Source organism: Argopecten irradians, chromosome 14, assembly GCF_041381155.1.
Source record: "Argopecten irradians isolate NY chromosome 14, Ai_NY, whole genome shotgun sequence".
NCBI lineage: Eukaryota > Metazoa > Mollusca > Bivalvia > Pectinida > Pectinidae > Argopecten > Argopecten irradians.
This window is the reverse complement of record NC_091147.1, coordinates 8,179,444-8,197,821: the sequence shown is the minus strand read 5'-3', so window position 1 is coordinate 8,197,821 and position 18,378 is coordinate 8,179,444. Positions and strand designations below refer to the sequence as shown.

General features: G+C 33.9%; 1 pseudogene; it reads left to right on the top strand.

Annotated features, from left to right (window-relative positions):
• The first annotated feature begins 7,331 nt into the window (after window positions 1-7,331).
• On the top strand, window positions 7,332-14,493 carry LOC138308278 (thymidylate kinase-like; annotated as a pseudogene).
• Window positions 14,494-18,378: the final 3,885 nt, after the last annotated feature.

Below are 18,378 nucleotides of genomic sequence, written 5' to 3'. Positions count from 1 at the left end.
ACATTAAACAACATATTTGTATATATAAACATAATTTTATTTAAATCTGCAAAAACAAAAATTCAACTTTAAAACTTTGTTTGAAAAATAACTTTTGACTGAAAATATAACAAAAATAAACATTAATTTGTGAAAGCTGAATGCCTTAAAAACATCTTTGTACTCGTGATAATTGCAAAAACAAGTTCCAAAGAATGATCATTTCAATGAAGTTTAAAATCCAACATTGAAATATGTGTCATGATATCCAAATGAAATTGGTAAAATAAATGTTTTACAAAATGGAAAATCTTTGAACTGTAGTTCAATATGGCTATATCAATGATAAACAAAAAACATAATTTGTACAGGTAAATGTCATATTAGTATATTTATTTCACACTGCAATAACATCCCTACAAGAACTACCATAGATAATCACTTAAATTCAGCAAAGAACGTTACTTACACTTGACTGACCGTCACCATCTAACACACCAATGATAGAACATCAAAGAAAAAGCGTAATTGGTCTTCTATGCTCTATGTTTTTTTATCAACTTAAGCGTAGCTGTAAATGTAGAGTAGATAATACATTTACAGGTGTTCTTGTGTAGAGAGGGTACTTAAATTTTAGAGAGAGAAATAGACCGTCAATTTCATTTTCACTCTTGCACCAAATTACCCCACCTTACATGAAGGGTAGATACGAGTATTATACAAAGGACAGAATGTCAAGCCAATGTCTTATATCGGGTACATCTCATATTATATACATGTATTCCAATCCCCTCAAACTATCACACAGTTCATAGCTTCGTACGATGTACAACGACAGAAATAACAAGCAACGACTGGTTGTTTCTTAAACAGATTGAAATGTGTATTATACACACATACTACATGTACAGAGCACCAGTATTAGATGTGTTCACGGGTCAATAGCCCATTGAAAAATATGTCAATTACCTCTAAACATGTTATGGCGGTAACACAATTAACCCTTTCAATATTTTGTTAGAACTCAATCCAATTAAGTATGGGCGATACATCGAGAAGTACAGATCATAATAATCCCTACTCCATTTAATGTCTGCATCACTGTGTCACCTTGTTTCAGGATGGACTCATTTGCTACCAATTGCTTGCCTGATCATTGCTTATTAATTAAAATATCACATTCCATAACTATTCATGAACCTATATATTGGTTAATTACAGTTTTGGGTTTCGCACAGACTGTCAGTGTGTTAAACACCCCTCACATTCATAATTACACCACCTCACCAAAATAAATCAGGCGACCTATGCATACTAATCGTCCTTTTAAATAACTATTTATTTTCAATCTTTTTAAGCCTCTATTTACAACCATTTTACTAAGTTGCATGTACAAACTAACGTAGACAACCAATATCGCACTGAATCGACAGATACGTATAACATTGTGGATAGGTCAATTTATTTTTTAAAACCAAATTATTTACAAATATTAGCTGCTATCATTGAGCGGCCTACAAATGTTTTTTTGCAACCATTCGGTCATAATATGAAATAAAATCAGTAAAAAAAATTAAACATTGACGAAAGCAATACAATTTGTTAGTATGTCGCAATAATTCCAAATAAGCAATGATTTAATTACTGAAACATGTTCACATTCAGGATGAAGATGAAATTCATTATTAAAACATTTAAAAACAAATCTAGAATTCAAAATCAGACAAATAATATCATTTATATGCTTGTGAATAATTGTAATCAAGTAAAATTGTGTCATTTTCACATACAAGGTTATATATATTATCTAAGAAAGTATATTTTGTTCCATATACATTATTATACTATTAATACTATAGTAAATGTGCAATTATATCGTAATTATTTTTTATCAAAATATTGCACCTTTTTTTTTACTAATCTAAGGCTTAATTCATTATACATAACTTTTTAAAATGAACAATTCTACTGAAAATTTGAATAATTCAGTACAGTATTTTTCAGCCAATTAATGATACAAATTAACTCGCCCTCAAAAATAGACAACCTTTGTATATTGTCAAACTCATTGATTTAAAAGGTATGGCACTGTACAATAAAAAATAGTTGCTTGATTGTGGATTTTCATCAAGCACAATTACACAGCACATGCATAGCTGCCACATAAGATCTAGTACCATAGCTGTTGTATTAGCCTATTCCAAACACATGTACAAGACTTCATTCTTAACATCATTGATCCGCAAATTGTCAACTGTAAAACGTATCTACAGTTTAAATAATGTATTTCATAAATGGTTTGGTTATACCAACCACATACCAATATACTGGTCCCAGTGATATCCAGTAAAGTTACACTTAGGGCTGTTCCAGCAAAACATATATGGAAGGGGGGAAGGCACTTTTGAAATTGGGAGACCCATCGAATAGAATCAATTTTCAATTTTTGTTGACCCCTCCACATATCTATTTTTTTGTGAATGAGACTATGGCATAGAAGAGAATTAATTTTTAATTTTGGTCCGACAATCTTTTTGCATAGGCATATTTTGATTTCTAGCATCACCGAAGATTTCTAGGACAAAATTGTACCGTTATGGTGCAGTGAACTATTGCTTGATGTGCTGCATCTATTATTGAATTTGTATAAAGGTAAAATCTGCATAGAACCAGGGGAAATCTACTCAAGATACCGAAGTGTTGCAAAAGTAGACATCTGGACATTCACACTTAAAGCTTGTGAACTTGCCACTTTTTCCTTGACTTAATACCAGTGAATTTAAATAAAGATCTACTGATGACAACAGTATTTTGTCAAAACTAATCCACTGTTCCTCTGTACCATTGCCAAGTTTGATTGAATATAATATGTTTTAGATAAATATTTGATCATTAATATATTAAAACACCCAGAAAATATTTCTTTTTATTGAAAATGAACAACACATTAATATTGTTAGAAATTCAGTTTTTTCTCAACAGTTATTTTTGTAGTCAGGATGACTGACAGCAACACCATAAAACACAATTTTTTCATTTTATTTCAAAAAGTGCTTCAGATAGACCCACACCCACTCCAAGTGATTTTATTGAAACGCCTACCTGGTACAGAAGTGATTTTATTTTGAACACACCATGGCACATACTATTTTTTAAAGTGCCTTCCCTGGGTGCCATATATGTTTTTGATGGAACAGCCCTTACGGTTAAAGTGGATATTTTTGTGAGTCCTTGATCATGATTTCACAATTTGCATGCATAAACCTTTCGCGATAGATACGTATACACTTTTAGATTTTAAACAACAGCGATAGCTACGTATACACTTTTAGATTTTAAACAACAAAGTTGATACATGTATATGTACAAAATATGACCTGCGAGGGAAATTTGCGCGATCAAGGGAGCTTCGTGTAATTACCGTATATGTTCCCTGTTCGTATATTTACACATTCAGTTATATAACTCTCAACTTTATGCGTAAAAATGAATGTTTACCTTTTTTTAAACAATTTTACATATAACATTCTGTAAATCAAAATATGTTTCAGTTTTAAACTAGCTACCTACATATCTGTCTTTGACAAAATAATATAAATGTAAGGACAATGAAATTATTAAGTCATGTGATATAATGAAAATGTCGTGTAAAATCTCTGTATGAACTGAGGCCAGTTTTGCCTTGAAAAGTAAGTGATATTGAGATTCCAATTACTCTGATTTTGTGTTTGGATTGTCAATATTCTGGCCCACTTAAATCACTTCATCATACGATAATTCCCCGGCTAGAGTCTTACCCCCATTCCCCTCAATTTTCACTATCCTCATTCTCTAATTCAGCCTCTTTGTCCACAGATTTTTCTTCACCATTTTCTGTACCATTTTCTATTTCAGTATTTTCCGAGCTCTCAGTATTTTCAGTTACTACAGTTACCAATTGATCTTCATCTTTCACAGTTTCATCTGTCAGCGTTGTGTTGTCATCCCCTGGTTGATTTTCGTTGTTGGCGTCAGATTTCACTGACTGGTCTTCTTCATTTTTCTCATCATCAGATTGTACAGATTGGCCATCTTCATTTTCTTCCATCATCAGATTTTACGGATGGGTCATCTTCGTTTTTTTTCATTGCCAGATTTTACAGACTGAATGTCTTCTTCACTTTTATCATCATCAGATTTTACGGAGTGTTCGTCTTCACTCCCCTCACAACTCATGTTGGTGGATTCTTGGGATCCAAAATGGCTGCCAGTTTCATCCGAGTCAAATCCTGAGTCAGTTTTACCAGACTCCGAGACTTTGTCCGACATAATACTGTCCTTGAGATGGGGCTTCCCACCTGAAAAATTGAGAATATGTAAGATTTAAAAATCTTTCAATGATAATCGAAAGTTATGAGAATGTGTGATAGGAGTATCCCTCACTGGAGGAATAAGATACGTGTATAATAATGCTTATAGCAAATGAATCTGACTTATTATCTACCCTAGCTCAAATTCATGATGGGAAACATACATTTACCATGGTACTACTGGTTTTATATAACTGAAAGCTATAGTCATACAGTGAAGCATTGAAAAATATTAAATTGATGTCATAGTAAGCACTGAGGATGTCTTTTTTAGCAATCATGATATTGAACAAAATTAATCTTCTTTTACATACCCTAATGCACTATAGCAGATAAAGATTTTATTGTAAGGAAAAGTTACTGCTTACAAACACCTTACGCCGACACTTACATCCATGATAGTCCACGGGGGCGGAGCTTGATCTGTGCAGAGCTCTTCATTGCAAATTTCCACACCAGGAAACCAGCACAGTCCTACAACATACACCATGCTTTCTCTACCTGATACAGACCTGAGGACCAGGATCATAAATCCCTTTTAAATACAATAATCCTTGATAATAATCAAAGTAGGAGGGAATTGTTGTAACACACCATGTTATCTCTGTATCAAAGTATTGATATATGAAAAGTTTGGGTCGAGAAATAATCAGAGCAACATGTATACTGCAAAAATATCTAAGTACACTAATCAATGTGGGTGTGAAAAATGCACATGTGGTCTGCACATTTTAATTAAATGTCAGCACAGAAGTAAGTGAGTAAAATAGCCAAGTTTTTTTAGAGTGAGTATAGTTATAAATTACACAATTTTATTAGAGTGAGTAAATTACCCAAGTTTTAGAGAAATCAGCAACTCACCATCATATATCGGTATCCTTCCTCTGGACGGGGGACTGTCGAGCGAAAAGGACTTTTCATGTTTATACCCAGTCGAATCCACTCTGACGGGATGGCCACTCTCTACGTTTACGACTCAGAGCAAGATTACCTCGAGTCAACTCCTGGTCATTTGACTGAGCTGCCGTCCGTAGATTCTACAAAATCGAAATCACTGTGATCACAAAAAACTTCAATGATTCCTTGTAATAATAATGAAAAAAAACATCACAATTCATTAAACCACCAATATGAAATTTATAGTATTACAACATGAAAGATATGGATTATGATGTCATTTTTGGGAGTCAAACTTGGAGTACTTGTCATTTTCTCTGAAAAATATTATATCACACTCAAACCACATGATATCATAATCCAATACCTACCTTACAAAGGCAGACAAATCTTTAATATCTATGCATACAGTAAATTAACACGCATACACATGTGGATAGTAACTCGAACTTTTTTGGAAAAAGTTAAAAAGATATTGGTCCAACCTTAATTAGCTCGCCTATTCGAAGAATAGGGGGAGCTAATGTTGTCACCCTGGCGTCGGCGTCAGCGTCGGCGTCAGCGTTGGCATCCCATTTCACGTTAAAGTTTTTGAGCAAGTTTCTGTTTCGTCAATTGTGTGAGCTTAAGTCATCATAAATGTTTATGATTTTATTTTCCTAATGTGTATGGATGCTGAACGTGATAATACAACCAATTTGGGGCCCTTTAGGGGTTTTTTTTGAGTCTGTTAATTTGTCATATTTCCATGTTAAAGTTTTTGAGCAAGTTTCGATTTTGTCTATTGTTTAAGCTTAAGTCATCATAAATGTTTATGATTTTATTTTCCTAATATGAATTGATGCTGAACGTGATAATACAACCAATTTGGGGCCCTTTAGGGGGTTTTTGAGTCTGTTAATTTTAGTGGTGTTCCGATTAATCGATTTAGTCGACGTCGCCTCGTTTGCTCTGGAAAATCGATTAATCGATTAATGATTTCTGTAGTCGATTTCAAAATGACTAAAACGAGAGAAAAAAATACGAGGCACAGATAAAAGATGAGAAATACTTCGAGGCACGCCGCTTTCTGGTGTGCAGCAATTATAGTGTTTACAATGTATCTGTCACATGATGTAACACGGTTTCTGATTGGTTACTGGATACGTTTCCGCTGTCGCTGCAAGCGCTTCAGCTTCCAGTAGCAACAGACGATGAATGAACATGGCGACAAATACGACAGACGAACTATATGATCATCCGGGGGCAAAACGTTCCCGTGTGTGGAATTTTTTTGGATTCAAAAGAATAAAGGACATGTACAGCTGTCCTCCGAAACTCGACATGGAATTTGTCTTCTGCATAAAGTGTGGAAACAAATACAAATTCAACAGTAAGTTGAATCGTCGGAACATGTTTTGCCCGGAGTTTTTATAATTACTGTATATTTGAAATTTTAAAACATGTTAATGTATTGCCGAAATTCTGTATTCTTCACAAAATAGTCAATAATTTTGCTGTCTAGTGGTGAACTTCAGTGACATCATAAATATCCTATATTAAGATTAAGGAAGATGAAAGTAGAACCACGTTGTCGTTTTCGGTGGCTAGCATCGCTTTTAGTTTTATATATTAAACATTAAATTTAGATATGTAAAACGAAGTAATATCTGTTAAATCAGTCATAAGGTCATAAGTCTTAAACTCACTGAAAAAATATCAAATTTTTTTTGTGTAAATAGTTAATGTAAATTTCATTAAAATGACAAGTCAGTAACTTTCTTGAGAGTTGATCTTAGAGTTATGTCAATTTGTCAACAAATTCATAGTAAAATAATTAACACAAATATCTTGAAATATTTTGAAAACAATTTATTCAATGAATCATTAATTCATTATAGAATAAAAAAACAAAACAAACAAAAACAAAGCACATAGAAATTATCAGATACAAAATGGCATAAAAGAATACATATTGGAAACAGAAAGCAAACAAGAAATTTGATTTTTGTAACTTGGAAGCCCGACAAAGGACACAAAATTAATCGATCATTAGTCGATGATCGATCGTTTTAAAAAGATGATGATCGATTGTGAATTTATGAAAAGATTCCCAACACTGTTAATTTGTCATATTTCCATGTTAAAGTTTTTGAGCAAGTTTCTATTTTGTCGATTGTTTAAGCATAAGTCATCATAAATGTTTATGATTTTATTTTCCTAATGTGTATGGATGCTGAACGTGATAATACAACCAATTTGGGGCCCTTTAGGGGTTTTTTGAGTCTGTTAATTTGTCATATTTCCATGTTTAAATAGTAAATACTTGAACATCAACTTCTTCTGAATAGGCGAGCTTTGCTGTTCTCCAACAGCTCTTGTTTTCTTCTGTAATTGTAATTTGTAATCATCTATTCTTGCAGGTTTTTTTATTATTATTAAATGTCAGATGTCTTTTTATACATTGCAGGCCACAAATAATGAAACTATTGAACGCTGGAACGACGTTAATTGTGGATAGGTACGCTTTCTCAGGAGTGGCCTTTACTGCTGCTAAGCCAGTAAGTTAACAATTATCAGTATCAAACCCATTCAACTGCTTCACCCTTGAAGTCACATGCAGACTCTCCATCAAGGACTAGATCAGTCCATTATGAAATTTCATGGGGTGAATGAGTTAAAATATTTGTTTTTAAAGTGAACAGTCGGGCAAGGATGGCTAAAGTCGGTAAAAATGGTGTGAATGTATCCAGTATAATTTCTTATGAAATGGAAAAATATAATCTCTCGTCAAAATCTGTCTGCGTACGAAGAAATTAATTTAAAGTATGGAAATTCTAAAACGTCCTCCCGGCTCACTATGTCCGTGGTTACATTTCCATGCAGCCTCGCTTTCAATGCTTTCAACTTTTCTTTACTTTAATGGTCAGAACTGGGAAACTAATTAGAACTTGACCGTCGTATTAATATGTGAGAACTTTTGGAAGGCCAATGAACGCATTTAGACTGGTTTTCTTTGCCAGACTATTCACTTTAAGCTTTTATTATATTTTGCTAACTAGATAATGCCAGTAGTGTTTATATGGATTAATAAATCATAAGGTAAATTTGGAAGCAAGACTCAATCCAAAATTGAACAATTCTGATGAAAATTTGGCTAAATGGTAAGAAATTGATTACATTTTGATGGGATATGCTATGATCATCAAATTCAAGATTAACTTAATTTTTGACTTACTTAAATATTGACCCTCAGGTTTAATATTTTGACCCACAGGATTTAGAACCAAGTGACACTGACTGATTCTGATTCTACTGGATGCCCTGCAAGACGGAAAATATATCTTTCAATTGGCAGTATGCTCACAAAAAAAGTGATTGGTGGTATTACCGTAAAAGGTTTAAAGATACTACAGTATAACTTGTCTAAACTGGATGTGAATGGGACCAGTCTATTTGTTCGGTTTATACAGGTGTCCGGTTTATAGAGGATAGAACCTTATCACAATATGTTCACATGAAAATCATCAGAAGATTTTTTTGTATTACAGCACAAACATTTATTCTCATATATGTACATGGTAGAACTAGACACACAATTCCATCCTACGTTTTCTTGGTCTCTGAGGTGTACGATCCATTTCTCTCGGTGTGCTACATTCTAATGAACTCCCAGAAGTTATGTGTATGTTTTATTGTTAGAATTGACCTTGAAAAATTCACAAATACAATGTACATGTAACAAAACCGTCGAATAAAAAGTGAAAAGTTGTCACTATCACCAGTATACCGGAACAGGTAAATCCCCGTAGGCGCCTCATGATCAGTCCCATGTTGTGAAAAACATTGCTCCCGGTTTGCCAAGTTAATTTTACAAAGAAAGCGTATAGTTACATTACCAAGACAGTTTCGGGTTTTCAGAGTGAACAGGTTCTGCGATTATGCAGGTTTTAGGTACTATAGTTTACCGGAACCAAACAAATTAATCAGTATTAGACAAGTTTCCAGTTTATACAGGGTTCGGTTTAGACAAGTTATACTGAACTTATATATTTGATAATATTGAATCATTGCAGGGCTTTGATATTGAACTGGTGTAAACAGCCAGACATTGGTCTGCCTAAACCGGATCTAGTGTGTTACCTAACACTAGATACAGAGGCAGCAGCCAAGAGGGGCACGTTTGGGGGAGAGCGGTATGAACGCACAGATTTTCAGAAGAAGGTTAATGAACAATTTTGAGAAAACTTAAGGATTCTACATGGAAGGTGAGTGCTGCTTTTTGTGTTGCAATAATCTAGTTCTACGATACTGTAAACATATCTGGTTTATTAATTATTTTAGCACCATTTGTGTCAGAAAAAATATATATGTAAATGATAAAAAAGCTAATTGCCTATTTTCATGAGCATAGCAGTACTGAATACAGAATCATTAATGGTTTTAACTTGTTTAAAATTAATTTAAATTTACTACACCAAAATAAGATGTAACATATATTTTTTTACAACAGCATGTACATTTCAAATTGGCAAAGATAATTTTGTACACCAGGAATTTTTTTTCAAGACAAGTACAAATTGGAAAAAAATGCTTGGTTATAATAAATCAAAGAAAGTAGAGTTGATTTTGATTTAAATATTTTGTCTTTTGCTAAGGTTAACATTATGTTGTTATTTGATTAACAAGATTGTGTCGGTATTATAACTGGTTATGACAGCAGTGTATTGTGAGTGTGTTATTATTACAGGAAATCAATGCCGATCAGAGCATCGAAGACCTTCACACAGAAATCTTGGATCTAGTTACAAAGACAATGGCAGCTGTGGAGGACAAACCCATTGGAAAACTATGGATACCAGAAGATTCAGAAACAAAATAAAAATGTGGGAAAACTCTGGATACCATGGCAATTCCAAATATGGACAGAATGTCTAAACATTTGATGATAAATTGATAATTATGATTGATTATGTTATTTATATTGAATATCAATATTCTGCAATCTGATATAACTAAAGACTCTGCTAAGTGCTTGATTTGAAATCAACATTAAATACAAATTAATTAATACTGAGTGAAGAAAATTTGGGGGAGGGGGTAGGGGTGTTACAATGTAAACATTGTTATGTTCATTGCTGCCATATGACTTCATTTTTCATTACATACTGAGGTTTGCTTGCAGAGTAATCTTTATTGTGATTAGTTAAACTATATCTATATAGAATTGTAGACTACAATTACAATAGTATCACATCATGAATTCTGTAGAAATCCAGTTGATAAAATTGACATAAAAATTTTATATCCATTCTGTCTGGAGTATTTTCGTTTTAGAGTTACTTCCCCTTACCATGACCACTTAGAAAATTGATAAGATACATGTACAGTGTATATGTTTCTCCACTCCAATATTGGATATTAAGCTCTTGATAACAATTATGCATGTGAATTTCACTATTAAGTAAAGGTCTTGTTACATTGTACCACAAGGGATGCTATTTTATGCTGAATTTTCATTGCTGTTCGAACCACCCTGTGTTCTAAATAGATACATATTGTAAATTGTTTTGATATTAATGCAGTGTTTTTTGCAATTTTACAGAAATATGTTTTCTTTGAATTTCTTACATACATGTACTTGTATTGTTTAATTGTACAATATGCATTTAAATTAAATATAGTCTATTCTATTTTTTGATGCTGTGAAACAGCATTCTTAGGTACGCTCGGAGAGCCTGTGCACATCAAAACAATGAAACCACTCCGCGATGAAAATTAAAAGTTGTTTTGTTCATTTCACGTAATATTTGATGGTATGGAAAAATAAAACCCCAATATTCAAAACCACAGACATTGAATTTGTAGATACTTATACACCATTGATGGAGAGTTTTAAGTGTTCAGTTGGGACTCTATAATATTTGTATTACTCCGAGAGCACTGGTCTCCCGAAAATCACGAACAACGCCTTCTTCGCTGTCTTCCTCCGCGACAGACTTTCGGTGGTTTTTGGATTGTGTATGTTTATTTAAATTTTACGTAATTCATGCTAATGATCGATTATTGTAATCATATGTTAGGAAGGTAACTGCAAAAAAAAGTTCTTATAACGCTTATAAAGTTTTTTGTGTTGGTTGTATTGACGAACTATATCTGAGATGTTATTGCGCAGTAAAAGTTAATTGATCTGTGACTGGGAGTTCTGTGTTTTGTTTATCGACAACTGCGGTATATTGAAAGGGAAAAAGTACCAAATCTATCAACATAAACTTACAAAATATAATGATAATATAGATCTATTTATGTACGAGCAACTTAAAGTGACAAATGAACTTATATTTCCGTTTAATGTACGGTAGCCTTATGAAGACTTGCTAAAGTCCGATGTATTGCAGGAAGTTTTTCTTGATGATAGCGTTCTTATGAATTCAAAAGAAATTTGACTGTTATAAGTAACCAAATAATGTACCCTTTACTTGACAAACGTATATGATCATGTTTTATTATAAGTCAAAATTGGGCAAAAGCAATACTCGCGATAAATGTTCTGCACGATAATATCTCGCCAACCAGTTACTGTTAGGCTTATGCAGACTTGCTAAAGTCCGATACATTACATGAAGTTTTCTTGATGTTAACGGCTAGCGTTCTTGTGAGTTTAAAAGAAATCCGAGTGATATACGTAATGAAATAATTTATCTTTTATTTGGCAAAAGTATCTGGCCATGATTTATTAGTCAAAAGTCGTAAAGCAACCCATGTTAGTTTTCTAAAAAGGAAACCAAAACATATCCGGAAATGGTAATATGTCTAATGTTATATTTTTCGAAAATATTCTTCAATGTTAAGAGGATATTAAGATACGAAAATGTTTACTTATTATTTTTTTTGTCTTTGAAGAGACATTGATGAAATTGATAATTTAGCAATTAATAAAGAATTATAAAAAAATGATACTCAGATTCTGAACGGTTTCATTGGTGTTGAAATCGTTATTTCAAAAATAATTTAGAAACAAAATTTATTATAGTTATTTCAGGATAATAAGTTATTCAACTTATTGTTCTTGAAAAACTTCAAATATCATAAAATAAATACGGTATATCGTAAATATTTTTTTTAAACTCCGAAATTCAACACTGCACACTTAATTATGTATAGTTTACTAAATTTTATATTTAAATGAAAAAAAAAAAAATTCTTTATTCCTTTCTTTGAGTCCTTCATTCACAGCATCTATGAGTGGCCTTGGCACTTTGATTAATTTTATGCAGATATATGTGAATGTCAAATTAAAAGTTCTAGAATAAATTGTGAGGCTGTTCCAGAAAATTGTTCTATGGAACTTAAAAAGCAATTTACGATACTACTGTAACTGTGAGGGTTGGGTTCAAATTTAAAACGAAGAGGTAACAGCTAATGCCATGTTGTGAACAGGTTTTGTAAAACATATCATACAGTGAAATCATTATTTTTTATTCAAAACCAAAATTCTTATTTACATTTTTTCTGTAATGTCTTCTCTTGGGATCCGCCAATTGTACAATTTTCCAATCCAACGAAAATTGAGCCCGACGGAAATAAACGATTTCACAGTATTTTACTATATAGCCCGAGATACTCTGGCCCTGACACCAGACTTAGACATTATGACAGATAGTGTCTGGTTTAGGGCCAGAGCGCAGTAGTACTCGAAAACCTGGAATAAGCTGACACCGTTTGGTATCGGGCCAGGTCATCTCCGATTTAGACTGACCACCGAGAAGTACCACTAACTTTAGTCTATTCAACAAATGAATGTTATATCTACCCAAATATTACAATCCGTCGAGATTAAGGTGATTTGCTTACTACTAGAAAATGGCGACGACGATGAGGAAAATTTAAAGCTGCGAAAACGAAACTACTGTGTTGACACAATAGAACGTGCATTCGTGATGAAATAGATGGCTATGAGAAGATAAATTATTCATTTATTGAAAAGACAAAGGAAAGTGGCGATTCTCGGTGGTAATATTTTGTAAGTAGCCTGAATCGGAGATGACCTGGCCCGATACCAAACGGTGTCGGCTTATTTCAGGTTTTCGAGTACTTCTGCGCTCTGGCCCTAAACCAGACACTATCTGTCATAGTGTCTAAGTCTGGTGTCAGGGCCAGAGTATCTCGGGCTATTTACTATAGTAAATAATATTGGAAATATAGATTAAATATATAGTGTAGTTAGAGTGAAATATATTTGTATACCGATTTCTACATTTAACTACTGTGAGCATTAATTTATGTAGATCTTTAGCCAGAATTTATCTCTTATGTGATCTGAATTGTAGAAATTCAATGTTAATTTATTGATAATTCTGACTTTGTTACCTGTGTATAGATCTGTGTCTGTATTTTAATGTTTTGTTTGGTTTAAAGGAGTATTTGATAAATGACAGGAAAACTTTCTTGTTTAAAAAGCGGAAAATGAATTTCATTCAAAATAGCCATAAGATTTTTCACATAATTTTTACCCCAAGTAGACCTAATTCGACAACCGATTCTGTTGGTACAGGTATTCTTATTTTAAATTTTCCAAAACTTTATTTTGTCAATTCATTTGAAAATTTCCTGTAGTTATCCTTTAGACGTTTCTGACCAAGTGAAATATTTAGTGTCAGTCCGAAGTCCAAGCTGGACTTCATTTTGTCTTCTCATACAAATTCCATTGGTGGGATTCAGCTGACATTGAATAGTTTCTGACCAGTGAATGAGACTAATTCACTTATCATGTGATACCTGATCATGTTTCTATTGGTGAAGGAGGATATCCACCGCCAACGTAATGAGGAGATAACCATTCCATCACTATGGGAGATACTAGTAGCGCAGAAACATTATGGGGTATCACATGGTATATGAAGGAGTTTCATTGTGTCTGACCTCACCATTTTTTTTATTGGTACCACTGATCACGAGCTTTATATGAGTGTGTGTGTCATGAATACGAGCCACATGGGCCTTTTGTTGTTCCTATGTGATTTAACATCATCAAAATCCATACATTTCATTTATGTAAGCAAATAAGGAGTTTGTGAAACAACCAGGTCACTGTTACTATAAATAGGGTGATACTATTTATATATTAGTAATTACTATTAAATCTTTTCATTGCCATTTGGTTGTCTAGGATTGTGCCATTCCATTTAAATTGCAAAACTGTCTTTAGATATTCAATCCATACTTGAATTCGTACAACTTTTATGTAATTTATTAAACATTGTCATGATTAAACCTGAATATTATGTTATGTGTGTGCCATTGTTATAATGCTATAACAAATACATTTGTATATGAACTCTCCTTGACATTTCTGTACATAGAAAAGATGTACGGAGTTGATAAAGAATGGTCAAAGTTTTATATTCATAGCCCCTTTGTTTAAGTGACATTCTGACGGACAATATAGCGCCTTGCAGTTTTCTTCTGTCAGAATTAAAATGTCATACTTTGGTGTAGGTCAGAAGGGACTTGGATTTGTGCAATCATTGAAGCCAGATATTTTTCATACATGCATGTTGGTATAAAATGTTTTGCTTGTGATTTGCTCTAATACAAGATCTAACAACTCCCCATTCAGGGTCATATCAGAATCAATGATGGTAATGGTGTTAAGTAAGTAACTTTTGTACCTGAAGAACAAGAGATCCCAGAGGGATCTTGGCGCCCACCAATGAATAATCTATGTCTGACAATGGAAAGAGGGATCTTTTCTCTGCTTTTAAAACTTTTGCAAACATACTACATATAAAATTTTAGACAGGTCGTTTCAGTACTTTCTGAGACACGTACAGCAGTAACAAACTTCAACTATGGCAGCCTGGCGGCCATTTTGTTGACCGATCGATCCAAAAACGCATTATGCATAACTAGAGCCTACATATATGAAATTGGAGAAAGATCCCTTCAGTACTTTCTGAGAAATAGCGATAACAAACTTTAACTATCAAAATCCAAGATGGCTGCCTGGCGGCCATCTTGTTTACCGATTGGTCCCAAAATGCAATATGCACAACTAGGGCCCTAGGGGAACCTACATATGAAATTTGAGAAAGATCCCTTTAGTACTTTCCGAGAAATAGCGATAACAAACTTTAACTATCAAAATCCAAGATGGCTGCCTGGCGGCCATCTTGTTGACCGATTGGTCCCAAAATGCAATATGCACAACAAAGGCCCTAGGGGACCCTACATATGAAATTTGAGACAGATCCCTTTAGTACTTTCTGAGAAATAGCGATAACAAACTTTAACTATCAAAATCCAAGATGGCTGCCTGGCGGCCATCTTGGTGACCGATTGGTCCCAAAATGCAATATGCACAACTAGGGCCCTAGGGGAACCTACATATAAAATGTGAGACAGATCCCTTTAGTACTTTCTGAGAAATAGCAATAACAAGAATTGTTAACGGACGGACAAACGACGGACCACAGACAAAAAGAGATTTGAATAGCCCACCATCTGATGATGGTGGGCTAAAAATACACATTTGTCTGCTCCTGTTTTTTGATAGAGAAAACAAGAGGCCCAGAGGGCCTGTATCGCTCACCTGGTTTGTAATGTCAAGTTATGTTCTGAATACAGGTTCATTGTTTCTTTTCTGAAGGAATTTGAATATTTACCTCTTATTTCCCTATTGGGCCCCGCCCCTCCTGCCCCCGGGGGGGTCAGAGCCAAAATTTATACAAGTTCTGTTCCCCTTCCCCGAAGGATATTTGTGGCCAAATTTGGTTACATTCCATGCAGAACTCTAGGACAAGTAGCGATTTATAGGATTTACCTCTATTTCCCCTATTGGGCCCCGCCCCTCCTGCCCCAAGGGTCAGAGCCAAAATTTATACAAGTTCTGTTCCCCTTCCCCCAAGGATGTTTTGTGGCCAAATTTGGTTACAATCCATGCAGAACTCTAGAACAAGTAGCGATTTATAGGATTTACCTCTATTTCCCCTATTGGGCCCCGTCCCTTCTGCCCTCAGGGGGTCAGAGCCAAAATTTATACAAATTCTTTCCCCCTTCCCCCAAGGATGTTTGTGGCCAAATTTGGTTACAATCCATGCAGAACTCTAGGACAAGTAGCGTTTTATAGGATTTACCTCTATTTCCCCTATTGGGCCCCGTCCCTTCTGCCCTCAGGGGGTCAGAGCAAAAAATTATACAAGTTCTTTCCCCCCTTCCCCCAAGGATGTTTGTGGCCAAATTTGGTTACAATCCATGCAGAACTCTGGGACAAGTAGAGCAGTGGAGCATCTTGAAATTGAGACCAATGGTCCTAATACATCCTCGATATTCCAGGGGTTCCGATCACTTACAATCTCTACACCCCTGGACTATCTCATAGTGAAATTGAGGCAGCTCAGCGGAAAATATTTGACCAATCACAGGCCAGCAAAGATTTCCTTTGAAGACTACAGAGAGAGTGACGCCTAACATCAAAGCCACACAGTCAACCACAGTGTACCGTTACACGGCTTTCTTGATGTACATCAAATGACTAAATTACCTGTTCTAATCTGTTGCCTCCAGTTTTACTAAGAGATAGTCCAGGGGTGTAGAGATATTAAGTGACCTGGAGTTTCGAGGATGGTCCTAAAATAGAGGCAATGGAATGCTGGCTACTGCATGGTTGAAGGCTAAAACATAAAACAACATATTTGTATATATAAACATAATTTTATTTAAATCTGCAAAAACAAAAATTCAACTTTAAAACTTTGTTTGAAAAATAACTTTTGACTGAAAATATAACAAAAATAAACATTAATTTGTGAAAGCTGAATGCCTTAAAAACATCTTTGTACTCGTGATAATTGCAAAACAAGTCCAATGAATGATCATTTCAATGAAGTTTAAAATCCAACATTGAAATATGTGTCATGATATTCTAAATGAAATTGGTAAAATAAATGTTTTACAAAATGGAAAATCTTTGAACTGTAGTTCAATATGGCTATATCATGATAAACAAAAAACATATTTGTACAGGTAAAGGTCATATTAGTATATTATTTTACACTGCAATAACATCCCTACAAGAACTACCATAGATAATCACTTAAATTCAGCAAAGAACGTTACTACACTTGACTGACCGTCACCATCTAACATCAAAGAAAGCGATATTGGTTTCTAATGCTTATGTTTCTTGTATCAAATTGCAGAGTTAGCTGTAAATGTAGGTAGATAATACATTTACAGCTATGTCATGTGTTCGAGAGGGTACCGTTACATTTTTAGAGAAATTGATGTAATTTCATTTTCACTCTTACACAAAATTACCAAACATATATATGCAAGGGCAGATAACTCTGTATTATACAAAGACAGAATGTAATGTCTTATAAAGGTAATTCTATTATTACATGTATACAATCCCCTCAAACTATCACCAGTTCATAGCTTCGTACTACACCAACAGAAGTAACAAGCCATGAATGGATGATTTTAACCAGATTGAAATGTGTATTATACACACATGTACAGTGCTCCAGTTTAGATGCGTTCATGGGTAAAATGCCCATTGAAAATCTGTCAATTACCTCTAAAAATTGTATGGACGTGTACAAATTACCCCTTCAATATTTATAATTACTCAATCCAATTAGTATGGGCGCTTACATCGAGAAGTAAAATCAGAAGAATCCTACTCCATTTCAAGTCTGCATCAAATGTGTCCTTGTTTCAAGATGGATATTTGCACAATTGCTAGCTGATCATTGCTTACTAAATATACTATAACATCATAACTCTTATTGAAATATATCTTGGTTAAGTTTTGGGTTCGCACAGAAGTCAGTGTTTTACCCCTCTCATTCAAAATTACCCACCTCTCCAAAAATTATCTGGGAGCACTATGCATATAAACGTCTTTATAACTATTATTTCATCTTTAATCTCTATTTACACATTTTACAAAGTTGCATGTAAAACTACCAAGAAAAATATACATGTATCAGCATATACATTGTATGTCAATATATTTTTTTAAAACCAAATTATTTACAAATATAGCTGCTATCATTGAGCTGCCTACAAATGTTTTTATGTAACAGTTATGTCATATGAATAAAATCAGTAAAATATTAAACATTGACGAAAGCAATACATTTGTTAGTATGTCGCAAAATTCCAAATA